This window comes from Thermobia domestica, chromosome 2, assembly GCF_964235325.1.
Source record: "Thermobia domestica chromosome 2, izTheDome1.hap1.1, whole genome shotgun sequence".
In the NCBI taxonomy this organism is placed as follows: domain Eukaryota; kingdom Metazoa; phylum Arthropoda; class Insecta; order Zygentoma; family Lepismatidae; genus Thermobia; species Thermobia domestica.
This window is the reverse complement of record NC_137455.1, coordinates 51,181,429-51,192,887: the sequence shown is the minus strand read 5'-3', so window position 1 is coordinate 51,192,887 and position 11,459 is coordinate 51,181,429. Positions and strand designations below refer to the sequence as shown.

The 11,459-nt window shown below is 35.1% G+C and overlaps 1 non-coding gene across 1 annotated transcript; it reads right to left on the bottom strand.

Moving 5' to 3' along the window:
- Positions 1–7,834: 7,834 nt before the first annotated feature.
- TRNAR-CCU (transfer RNA arginine (anticodon CCU)) lies at positions 7,835–7,907 on the bottom strand. Its single transcript has one exon. It is a non-coding gene; the product is annotated as a tRNA-Arg (tRNA).
- Between the last annotated feature and the right edge of the window lie 3,552 nt (positions 7,908–11,459).

Below are 11,459 nucleotides of genomic sequence, written 5' to 3'. Positions count from 1 at the left end.
AGTTGAAAGGTTGTTTTTATTATTCTTTTTATTAATAGGGAGTTTCCTATTTTTGAACGAGATAAATTGTGTCACGTTTTGCTACGGTATTTTCATATATTTAATAACGGTTGCCTTCTTTCATTCTGTTAATGACCTCTATTATTCGTTTCGAGAACTAGTTGGAAAAATCATAGCCTTTACTTTCAGAGTTGATCATATGAACAGGGTGAAACAATAGAAATTATTAATTTTCTTTATCCTTATAACTTTTTATCTCTTTAAAGGATCGACAACAAGTTTCAAATTCCGTGACACTTCAAAATAGCATGAATTATCATTTCTGAGGTGGAAATTGAACGAGTGGTGACAGTGTTATTGGAATACGAAGACAAGTGTTAGGAATGAAAGTAAATGTTACCTGTTATTAAAAATTTTATGGCAAAGCACACAGCGTTTATCTTTAGACATGTAATAGAATGTGTTATATAACTCAAATTCTCCATCCTCCATAGTTCTAGACGAAGAAAGCAAATTACAGGTTCTATGAGGATACTATAAGGCAGTAAGTACGCCAGAAACTTTTACTTAGGGGGTGTTCAAAATAAAAGGGGGGTGTGCTCTCAGAATAGTGATATAATTTTTAAACAAACTCAAACAAGAAAACAGTGTATTTTGTTTCGCAACTATTGCAATACTATTATTATTATTATTATTATTATTATTATTATTATTATTATTATTATTATTATTATTATTATTATTATTATTACCAGTACTACCACTACTATTAATAATAATAATAATAATAATAATAATAATAATAATAATAATAATAATAATAATAATAATAATAATAATAATAATAATAATAATATTAATATCAACTCTTTGCAGTGGTAGGTTTAATAAAGTAAGTTCACACATTTGAGCATTTATTATTAGGCCTATTATTAAACTAAGTAATACAGTGAAACCTCTCAGAACGGATATCGGTGGAACCGATTATTTGTCCGTAAATTAGAGGTATCCCTAAAAGGAAGGGTTTTCTCGCATAACACCACATCACACATATTTATGGCATGGAAAAATAAGAAAGTTTGTCCTCTTATGAAAATATCCACTATTGAGAGATGCCCGCTGAGAGAGGTTTCACTGTATTCGGAATTAACCTCCACTATTTTACCTAGTAATTACATGTGAAATGATTACATACGAATTATTGTAGTCTAATTATTTCGCAAAATTCTGCTATTATTTCAATTTATTCACCCCAGCAAGTTTTAGTGGGTGATTTTTTTTCAAAATATTAATTTTGAAAAAATTCCCTCGTCCCACGCTGAAATCACATTCGTTTAGTAATTAATACTATACATAGTTCCAATTTCATTTCATTTAATATTCTAACCCTGTTGTTAACGTTAATTGTTGTAATATTATTTGATCTCTTAATCTCCGTTCCTGCCCCTTCCTGGCTACGTTATTATTCATTGATTTAGTTGTTTTCCAGAAATCCAGTTTTTCAGTTTACAAATATATTGTATCTTTCTGTTTTGTCTTCTTTAATATACCCTAATTTTAATAATCCCAGGGCTCATAGTGTTCTGATCTCTTGTAAATAGTGGAAAAGTGCCAAAATATGGCAAAAAGCACACAAAAAGTGACCAAAATCTCATCATGCCCCCTTTCCCTTTTTCAATTTCTCCATCACCTCTCTCTTTGTTTGAGCTCCTCCGTGGCTAAGCGGTTAGCGTACGCGCCTTTGGCGTGGGAGACCCGGGTTCGATTCCCGGCGGGAGCTCATGTGGTTCGGATTCCACGTTAATCAGTAGGTCCACGTCTCATATAGCCTCACTGCTGAAACGGACGCTAAACTAAAATCAACTCAACTCTTTCTTTATTTGTTCTTTTGTTTCTTCTTTACTTCTTTTTGAGCTTCCTCCTTTCTTAGGTTTTCAAAGTATTTTGTAGTTACGGTAAGCAGACTTAACAGATGTAAACAGCTTCTGAGTAAGTGGACCAGTTCTGGCCCATTTTCGAATTTCTTCATCCCAGACATTATATTAACTTCGCATTAAGAGTACTCAAAAACGTGAAATATTCAAATTCATCACCTACTCTTAAGAAGAACATACAAGAAGCATAACACAAGACGAACATGATGAACCACACAAAAACACATACACACAACGTTGAACGAAGCGTTAACTACTACGAGAGAAAACTAAAAGATTATTATGATAGAAGAAAGAATAGACACAGAAGGGTTCTCAACCCCAACTTGAGAGCTTAAGCATCCACCAACCGTCCACTGTGCTTTAGAAAGAATAAAAGCTAAAGTGAGAATAAAGCTGACTGTTTCACATGTGGCAGCAAGTACTGAAGCTTTCAGAAGAGTAATGGGTAACAAATTTCTGCCCTTTTCCATTTGTTTTTATATTTTTCTTAGAAAACTGTCAATGCAAAACATAAATCACACGAAAAAGTCACTTTACCTCTCAAAAAAGTAACTTTTAGTGACAAATTTGAAAAAAAAATGTAACTTTTAGTGACCAACTTGAAAAAAAAAAAGTAAATTTTAGTTAAAAAAGTGACTCGCTATGAGCCCTGTTCCGCTCAATGAATTTACGTGAATAAAAATATACTTTACAAAAATTAAGCTAGCGCCAAATGCGTTCCTGCATAACACTAGACTCAGTCTAAAAATATATATAATTCTTACTTCGATCGATCTCTTCATTTCTAAAAAACGTCTTGACTACACCCTTGTAACGTCCGTCCGTTGATATACCACTTGCAGAGCAGGCTCGAAACCAGCCACAGAGCTTTGGGGTCCATGAATATGTTAGGAGGGGTCAAGTCATTAAAAATTATCTTATAAATATCTAAATTGTGCATTTTGTATTGAGCTCTGGACTGAACATGAAAAATTTAGGGAGGGCCAGGCCCTCCTTAGCTCCCTTCTGGTTGCGAGACTGTTCCAGAGTAACACTTACCAACTGAATCTGGTGTAGGCTTATTACTATATTGTCACATTTTTCCTTATTGAGGAGGAGTTGGTGGTGAGGAGGAGGAGGTGAATGATCGCTCAAGACGTTGCCAAGTTCAGTAATCTGCATCTGTCCATCAATCTCTTTTCTCGGAAACGACCGCGGAGCTCAAGAGGGTAGGTATCAGCGGTCTGTTTTGTCAACTGTTTCCATCGAAACACTGCCCGAAACAATGAAGTCATGTGGTTCTCGAAGCCGTACATGAGAACGAGGTCGCTTCGTATTTTGAAGTGAAATTAATAAATAAGAATATTGCCTTCTTTCCTAAACGGTAAACCTTTTTAACCTGATGTAATAAATAATCTATATGATACTGATTGATACAACTGGATTTGGGGGAGTTTTCCTTTTCCATCCAAGGGAGTGTGTAAAGAAATTTGGAGGGGTGTTAGGGGGTGTTGGGGGGGTGTAGATTACTACCTGCTATAAGGTTAGTCGTAGAAAGACCTTGAAGATAGGGCAGACTGTAGGAAATAAAAAGTAGAGAGAGAAAATTAATAAGAAAAACATATAAAGGGTGAAAAAAAGAGGGAATATATTTAAGAAGTTGATTATCAAAACGGTGGTAAAAGCAGGAGAAAACAAAAATTGATAAAACGGAGGAAAGCAGATAATAAGAAATGCGTGTTTTTTGTGTGTGCTTTTTCGCCAAATGTTTTTGGGCTACTCAATCATCGTACACCTGGCCATCAGTAATTCCTGTTTGTCCGAAAACTATTTAAAGATAACTTATATTCAGAAAGGAGGTTTTCTTTTTAATTGTCTCCATCAGTGGCGGATCTCGAAAATAAAAACAGGGAAGGGGGAGTAACCATAACCCGACTATGATAGGTAAATTATGAATTTATTATAAACTTTTAAAAATATCTTAATAATAGTTTAAATTATTTTTGTCATTCAGAAACTGAGGGACTTAAGCCCCCCAACCCCGGGCTAGATGTGCCCCTGGTCTCCATTTTTATAGGTTGATTTGTGTGATGAAGTCAATTTTCAAAACAAAAAATACTTTCTTGAATTTGAGAAATAGTTTCTCAATGGGCAGCGAGGCCATTTGTTTCCCCTTAGAAACGAGATTTAATGATTCATGAGAATAACAATAATAAAATGTCTCGTTCTGTTTTATGTAAATTCTCTCACTATCTTTCATATCTTAGGAAGGGAAATTTCAAACTCTCGTTTCTAAGAAACAGGTCCTAGATACACAGATAAGAAATAGTTTCTGAAAAGTTTGTTGAGCGTGAAGGAAAGCAATGCCAACCATTAGACAAAATACTTCACTTAGAAGATGTTAAATACAAAGTTGTGTTTCCTTTCGCACAAAATTTCTAAATTGAATGTCTAATTTTTAATTGTCACTTGTCATTAATTAATGGACATCTCACTAGTCATCACATTCTTAAGGTTCATTTTTACTTTTACATTTCATTAAATATAATCATGTTTTTTCTAGCTGCATGGACAGACCATTGCAATAACAAAAACGATCATTATGTTGTTTTACAAATAAGAGGTTTTTAAGAGTTATTGTGGATTTTTTGTTAAAGTTCACAAAACTACCTTTGCTTGTATACAAATCCACTTGGAGAACAGTTATGGAAATTTACAACTATTTAGAATGTTTCATACTATCAATAAGAAATGGAGTTCTAATACATTAGAAAATAAGTGCTTTTAAAATGTTCAAAATGTGTGACAGCATTAATTTCCAGTAATAATTACAAATTTCTGGAATTTTATTCTATATATGACCATACAAACATTTTAATTCCGAAGCTTTTACAGTAAAAATATTTTGGGAAATGTAACGAAAGTTCAGAAGGAGTTTTCTTTGCGAATTTCTCAAAGCCTTCATTCTCACCGTTATGGTGAATCAGATTCGGTAAGACAAGCGTGATTATCTAAGCAAATTTATGACTATCAAAAGGCCAAACACGTATTTCAGACTTCGATCGTTACTGATTTTGAAAACGCTCCTGCGTAAACTATAAATCATTAATCGGTACTTTGTATATCACACCGTCATTAACAAATCATATATAATAACTTTTTAAGGTAATAAATGATAAGGAGTAAGGAATGATAGGTAATAAGGAATAAAAATTGTTGTCTTATCAAAATGGTTGGGTTGCGAGCGGAGCGAGCAAAATTTTTTTTAATTTTTAAACAAATCTGTTTCTTTGCAAACCGACAATAATGTTTATTTAAACATTCCTGTTACCGTCCGCCACTACGTTGACAAAATAGCACGTGTTTTGATACCGTATGCCATCATATTGGCGTAGTCTATAGTGTATGAAACTAAAGAGTATAGCACCACTTTTGTTGTGCATAGAGACATGAAGTAAAAAGTATTTTGTTGTTTAGGGTCTCCATTTTAATTTTTTGTGGTATTCGCTAATTCGTTTTCAGGACGACGCGACATTTAGTCATTTCTAACACTTTTTCATTTTTCTTGCTTGTTAAGCACCCTCTTGCTATCAGCGCCCGGGGTGACCGCCTCGCTCGCGCCCCTCTAGCTACAGCTCTGATAGTGGTAGAGTTTGATCAGATTGCCAAATATTATGTTGTATAGGCTTCTAATTGGTAAGTTATGGACAATCAGAACTCTAAATCAATTTATTTGGTATAATTAAACTGTAATATATACCGATATATAGATCTTCACTTCCCTATCCCAATCCAATTTCTGTAATTAAAAAAGTACACAAGACAACAAAATAACATGAAAGTACTTCATATGTTAATTAATTACATAGCTATCAACAGTTGAAATAGCCAGAGATGTTAAGAAATCGGTTGCAACCGTATCATTTGATGTCATTCAGGCATTTTCTTAAGAAGAATGAAGGGATGAGCTGGTAAAAAAAAAATAAAATAAAAAATCCTTGGACAGGACGACTGGAAGAAACGATATTTGAACGCGCGCGTTCAAAAAAAAAAAAAAAAAACATTTACTACACCATGCCACGCATTGCTAATTTGCATCTAAAGACAAACCATCTAGCCGGTGTAGCACTGTGTGAGATAATTACATACATCATCATATGAGAAACAGTGTAGGTAAGCATAACAGTCATGTTAGCTAAATCAAATCAGTTGTGGATCCTGAAAAGAGGCCATATCTCTTATAGAAATTGAAAAACTGTGTCATGCAAACTAAAAATAAAGAACAAAAAGAAAGAAATAAAAAGAAATGGAAAGAAAGGTGCAGATACAACTATAAGAAAATTATTCTCAACGTCTTAATTTATTTATTTATTTGCCTGTTTCATTAGCTTACAAAGCATGAGAAATTTTCATGTAAGCATTACAGTTGTCAGAAAGAAAGAAAAATAAAACATACAATATAGTATTATTATTCATTTCACAGGATCAAGAGTCTTGGTTTGTTGGCTACTTGTGTTGAGAGTCCCTTTTCAAGATCAAGGCTATTTGAGATGTAGACCTGGAATATACCTTAAAGTAAACGTATAACAGAGTAACAGTATAAAATACGCTTAGTGATATATAGTCAAGAATTATGATTAACTGTAAGACTTTATTTATTTATTTATTTATTTAAGTGTAATATTTCCGAAAGAAAAGGCAGATGTCAATGGAAGAACATTTAAAACTGACCCAAAAAACATATTTGAGGGCCAGAGTTGATTATGTTCGTTAGAGGGTAACTTCCCGCAAGTAGTTTTCAATAAAATCGAGGAAAACGAATTTTTATATCATTAAAAGAACAATATTTCGTTGTTTCCAATAATAACTGTTAGTTTTTATTCTATTGGAGCAGATCGTTTATTTGTCTGTGTGCTATTCATATGTAAGAATACAATTAACTAGAAGGTTGCGTATTATTAGTCTTTTGAAAGTGACACAATTCTCCTAAGAGTGACACAATAATGATCCGCATCCTCCTACATGTAATAGTGATCTGCATGCTCCTAGCACTGAATATCGTGTTCATGAGTTTTCTCGGGGTGCTCCAGTTTTTTCCAACCTTTCATTCCTTCCATTCTTTCATCATCATTCGCTTACTTTATTCATCCGTCTCCCGTAGCATAAACAGCATAATCGTGATACGTTAAACTGAAAGATTTAATCATTTTTCACATGCTCCTAAGAGTGACACAAATACTTCTAATAGTGATCCATATGCTCCTAATAGTGACACAAATGCTTCTAAAGTGATTCATATGTTCATAACTGTGACACAAATACTTCTAATAGTGATTCATATGTTCATAAAAGTGATACAAATATTTCTAATAGTAATTCATATGGTTATAACGCTGACAAAAATACTTCTCATAGTGATCCATTTGCTCATAAGAGTGACACAAATACTTCTCATAGTGACCTACATGCTCATAGTAGTAACACAATTAGTTGTAATTGTGATAAACATGCTTCTAACAGTGACATACATAATTCTAACATTCATAGCAATGACTTTTAAAAACGGCAAAGTTTAATACTAACCAGTGGACTGGGATGATGTGTGGTGAGCAAATTGGTCACTTTTAGCGTTAATTCTGATTTTCATGACTGGAGAGCACTACCTCTTACTTCCTATAACTCCCGCATCGTCTTTATGACTCTCGACAAACACCAATTACATCTGTAAGCTGATATCTGATTACTGACCAAATGAGGTGTTTTCGTCTTGGTGATATCACTTCAGTGATAACTCTTAACGATTGATGAGTTGTCAGTCGCTTATATATGCCATTCATTTAAATTCAATATAGAAAATAACATTATGAGCAAGATAACATTGATCATTGGTTCATTTTTGAGAAATCATAAAATGTTAATACCCCTGGTGGGATTCGAACCCACAATCCCCGGTTTAGGAGACCGATGCCTTATCCATTGGGCCACAGGGGCTCCATCTTGTGAGATCTAATCATTCTACATAATCCGCACTCTCGCTCACTATTCTCACTAACCTGTAGATATCAGGTTATACGTCATGAATACATCATATCGTAATTCTGAATTGAAATTAATAAACGCGGTTCTGCGAAACACAGTTTGAAATATACTGTTCTAGGAAATATATTATCTTTTGCTACTGTGAAGTGTTAAATATATCCAATTTTACTTCAAGTGGCATAAATATACAACTGTTGTTCATTTATTGTTTTGTCCTTAGTGTTTCGATTGCACTAATTAGAAGTTTTTATGTCATTGTTAAAGGCATATGGATCAGTATTACAAAGTATTTTTGTCACTGTTAGGACCATGCGGATGAGTATTAGAAGTATTTGTGTCACTGTAAGCACTATTATGTGACCGTTAGGTAAAGACATGCAGAAGGGACCTCGCGATCGAGGTCGTGATTTAACTCGCGGTCGCTTCCTCGATACTGCCACAAACACAAGAAAAAATGAAATGAAATCTTTGAGTTTTACGTCCCAGGATTATGCCGGTTAGGCTAAACGAGACGGTGATGACAAGTAATGAATGAAATGGTGGAATGAAGAAAGTGGGAGGAAACGGGAGAACCTCGAGAAATTCCACGCGCACGATGTTTGTCCACCACAAGGTTCACTTGGTGGGGGCTGGGATCGAACCTAGGACCCCAAGCACCAGAGGTGAACGCTCTATCACTGAGCCACCGCGGCTCCGAACAAACACACGAATTCAAATGGGTAAGCGCATGCTGAAAATGTGTGTTACATCGAGACCTAGAGGTCGACCGCGAGTGTGGATTAGTGGTCGCGATGATAAACAAGCAAGTTAGTTTTTACATTGATGTTCAACGCAAGCATCGCCGTGGCTCGTGTTCTTATTCGTTCTCCCTGGAGTTCTGCACGGAATAAAGTCTTCATTTATTTAGAATTTCGTCTGCAGAGGATTGTGCGTGTCTACGCTACGAGGTTCTGCTGCACTGTGAAATTTGATTATGAAAGCCATTACTAGAACTATGAGGAATGTTCCAACAATTTTGGATAGTAAACACAAACAACATCATAATATGTAGGTTTTAAAAAGCGAATAGAAGAAAATAGCGATTGAAATGGGAATATCAGAAAAGTTATTCACATTTATTTTGAGAATTATACTGTAGCTTATTATTATATATAAGTCAGTGGCGGTTACAGGGAGGGGCTTTCGGTGTTAATTCTGTAAATTGTGGAATTTCTATAGAAAAACGGAATCTACTGTTTATCATATCTATGCTTAAACTCCACGCCCCCACCCCAATTCCGAGATTAATAAAAAAAAGTTTCTTCTAAATTCGTTACTGATATAAAGTAAAGAAATACCTGTAATAAGAGACACGTATCCATACGGAGAAAACGTCGAATAATGGAATTGCAGAGACGAATCCTTATTTGCTGAAGTTAATACTCCCTTCACATCGAAACCAGAGGATTTGCCTTTTTTTTTTTTTTTTTTTTTTGCAATTTTACTGAGAAATTATTTCTCGCCTGACTTCTGAAAGAGCCCATTTGTTCAAAGAAAATTTAAAAAATGTTCAAGTCTTTGATTTATTGATAGAGATGGACGAGAGATGAGACTCAAATATTTTTGCGAAACAAGAGACGAGACTTTGGCATTTCTCATATCTCGTCTCGCGTCCATCCCTATTTATAAATTGTTTGGTACTTTCAATTTCAAAATATGGTTTCGAAGTGATTTTTATGCACTGATGGAATAATTTCACACGCGTCACAGTAACGTTTCTCCTCAAACTGAGAAGTTACAACAAGGGTGCGACCTCCTCGCTATGTGCGGCCTTCATCCCTCGCGATCTAGACTTCAAGGTAGCTACAGAGACTTAAACCTCGACTTCGATCGCGATATCTCTTCGGTATGTCTTTATCCTTAGAAGATCAAGAATATAGGTATACATCTTCTAGTTAATTGTATTTTTGCATATGAACAGTACAAGAATAAATAAGCGATCTCTTCCAACAGAATAAAAAGTAGCAGTTATTATTTGCAAGAACGAAATAACTTTTAATGCCATATAAATTTGTTTTTCGAAAACTACTCACGGGAAGTTCTGGAAGATACAGGCTATTAAGATTGGTGTGGTGCGATTAAAATAATGCTGTTGACGTGTGCTACTTTCAAAAGTAAGAGAAGACATCAAAATTACAATACAGAGGTCTCCAGCTGCAATCACACACTTTTCCACCGCTCTGCCGACGATTTGTATGTACGGCAAAAGAAATTTGGAGCCTGGGACTCGAAGAAGTCCTTAACCTCACATTACACCGCCCAGTCATCGAAAAAGTTCTTCCCTCGGAAGAAGTAATTGAGACACCAGAGGAGATGGTACTCAAGGAAAGGCATCACTTGGGGTGAGGAAGGGATTCATTGAGCGACATGTGGGCGTGCAACATCAAGATATCATATATTGACCTATATTGACTATTGTTCAGTGCTTGCGAACATGCTTGTGATGCATTTCTTGGATATCAGCACTGTAAATACCCGCAATGGTGGTTTATCTTCGCTGGAGAAAGACATGATAGATTACTCCACCATAAACCACCACACCTGCAATAATACCTGCAGATGAAGAAGTGGTTTTGTAATCCGTCCTGGACTTTGATAACGATCAAATCACGCTGTATAGAACCAGATAAAGTTTTCGTCACAAATCATAATTCGATGCAGAAAATTCTCCCGGTTATTTGGTACACTCAGAAGTTTCACATTTATGTATAGCAATCCTTGTTGGATACCATGTTATGTGGCTTACATGAGTCCATTTTTTTCCACGTTACTGACTTCGCGCAGCTGCCGAAGCACATTAGTATGATGTAAGCCTAACTCGTATTCAATTACATGAATACATTTCCGAGAGTCTGCTACCACTGTATTCCTGAGAAACTCATCCGAACATCTTGTTAATTGGTGCTTGTGGGACTCATTATTCGACGTTCTATTACCGGTATGCTTTAATATAAATCAATTTGTATATATGAAGTGTTTATTCATCACTTCCGCCACAAATGTTTGGTGATGTTTTTCGTAGTAAGATGTGGAATTAGTGGAAATAGTGGAAGACGTGGAAATAGTTTTAAATTTTAGTGGACACAGTGAAAATATGGTAACCCTGGGTTTGGCAGTGCCTTCAGTTTGCAAAAGGTCCGCATCCTTTATTCATTCATATTCTATAGGTAGTAATCCGATTATGGAATTCTTTCACCGAGGATAGTTTTATTGCAGATAGAGGTAAGTGGAGAATATGTAGGGCTATCTTATGTGAATTCTGAAAATAAATGTGACTGAGATCTGTCAAACACAAATGAAAAAGGAGTTCTTAAAACAACTAATAGAGGACACTGAAATAGCAAAACATGACAACCATTATCAGGATAACGAAATGTACTGTACTGGAACACATGGCACAATTTTTCTTCTTGCCCTTAGAAAGTTCTCAACAGATAAGTGAATAGCAAAGTTAGGTATGTAACT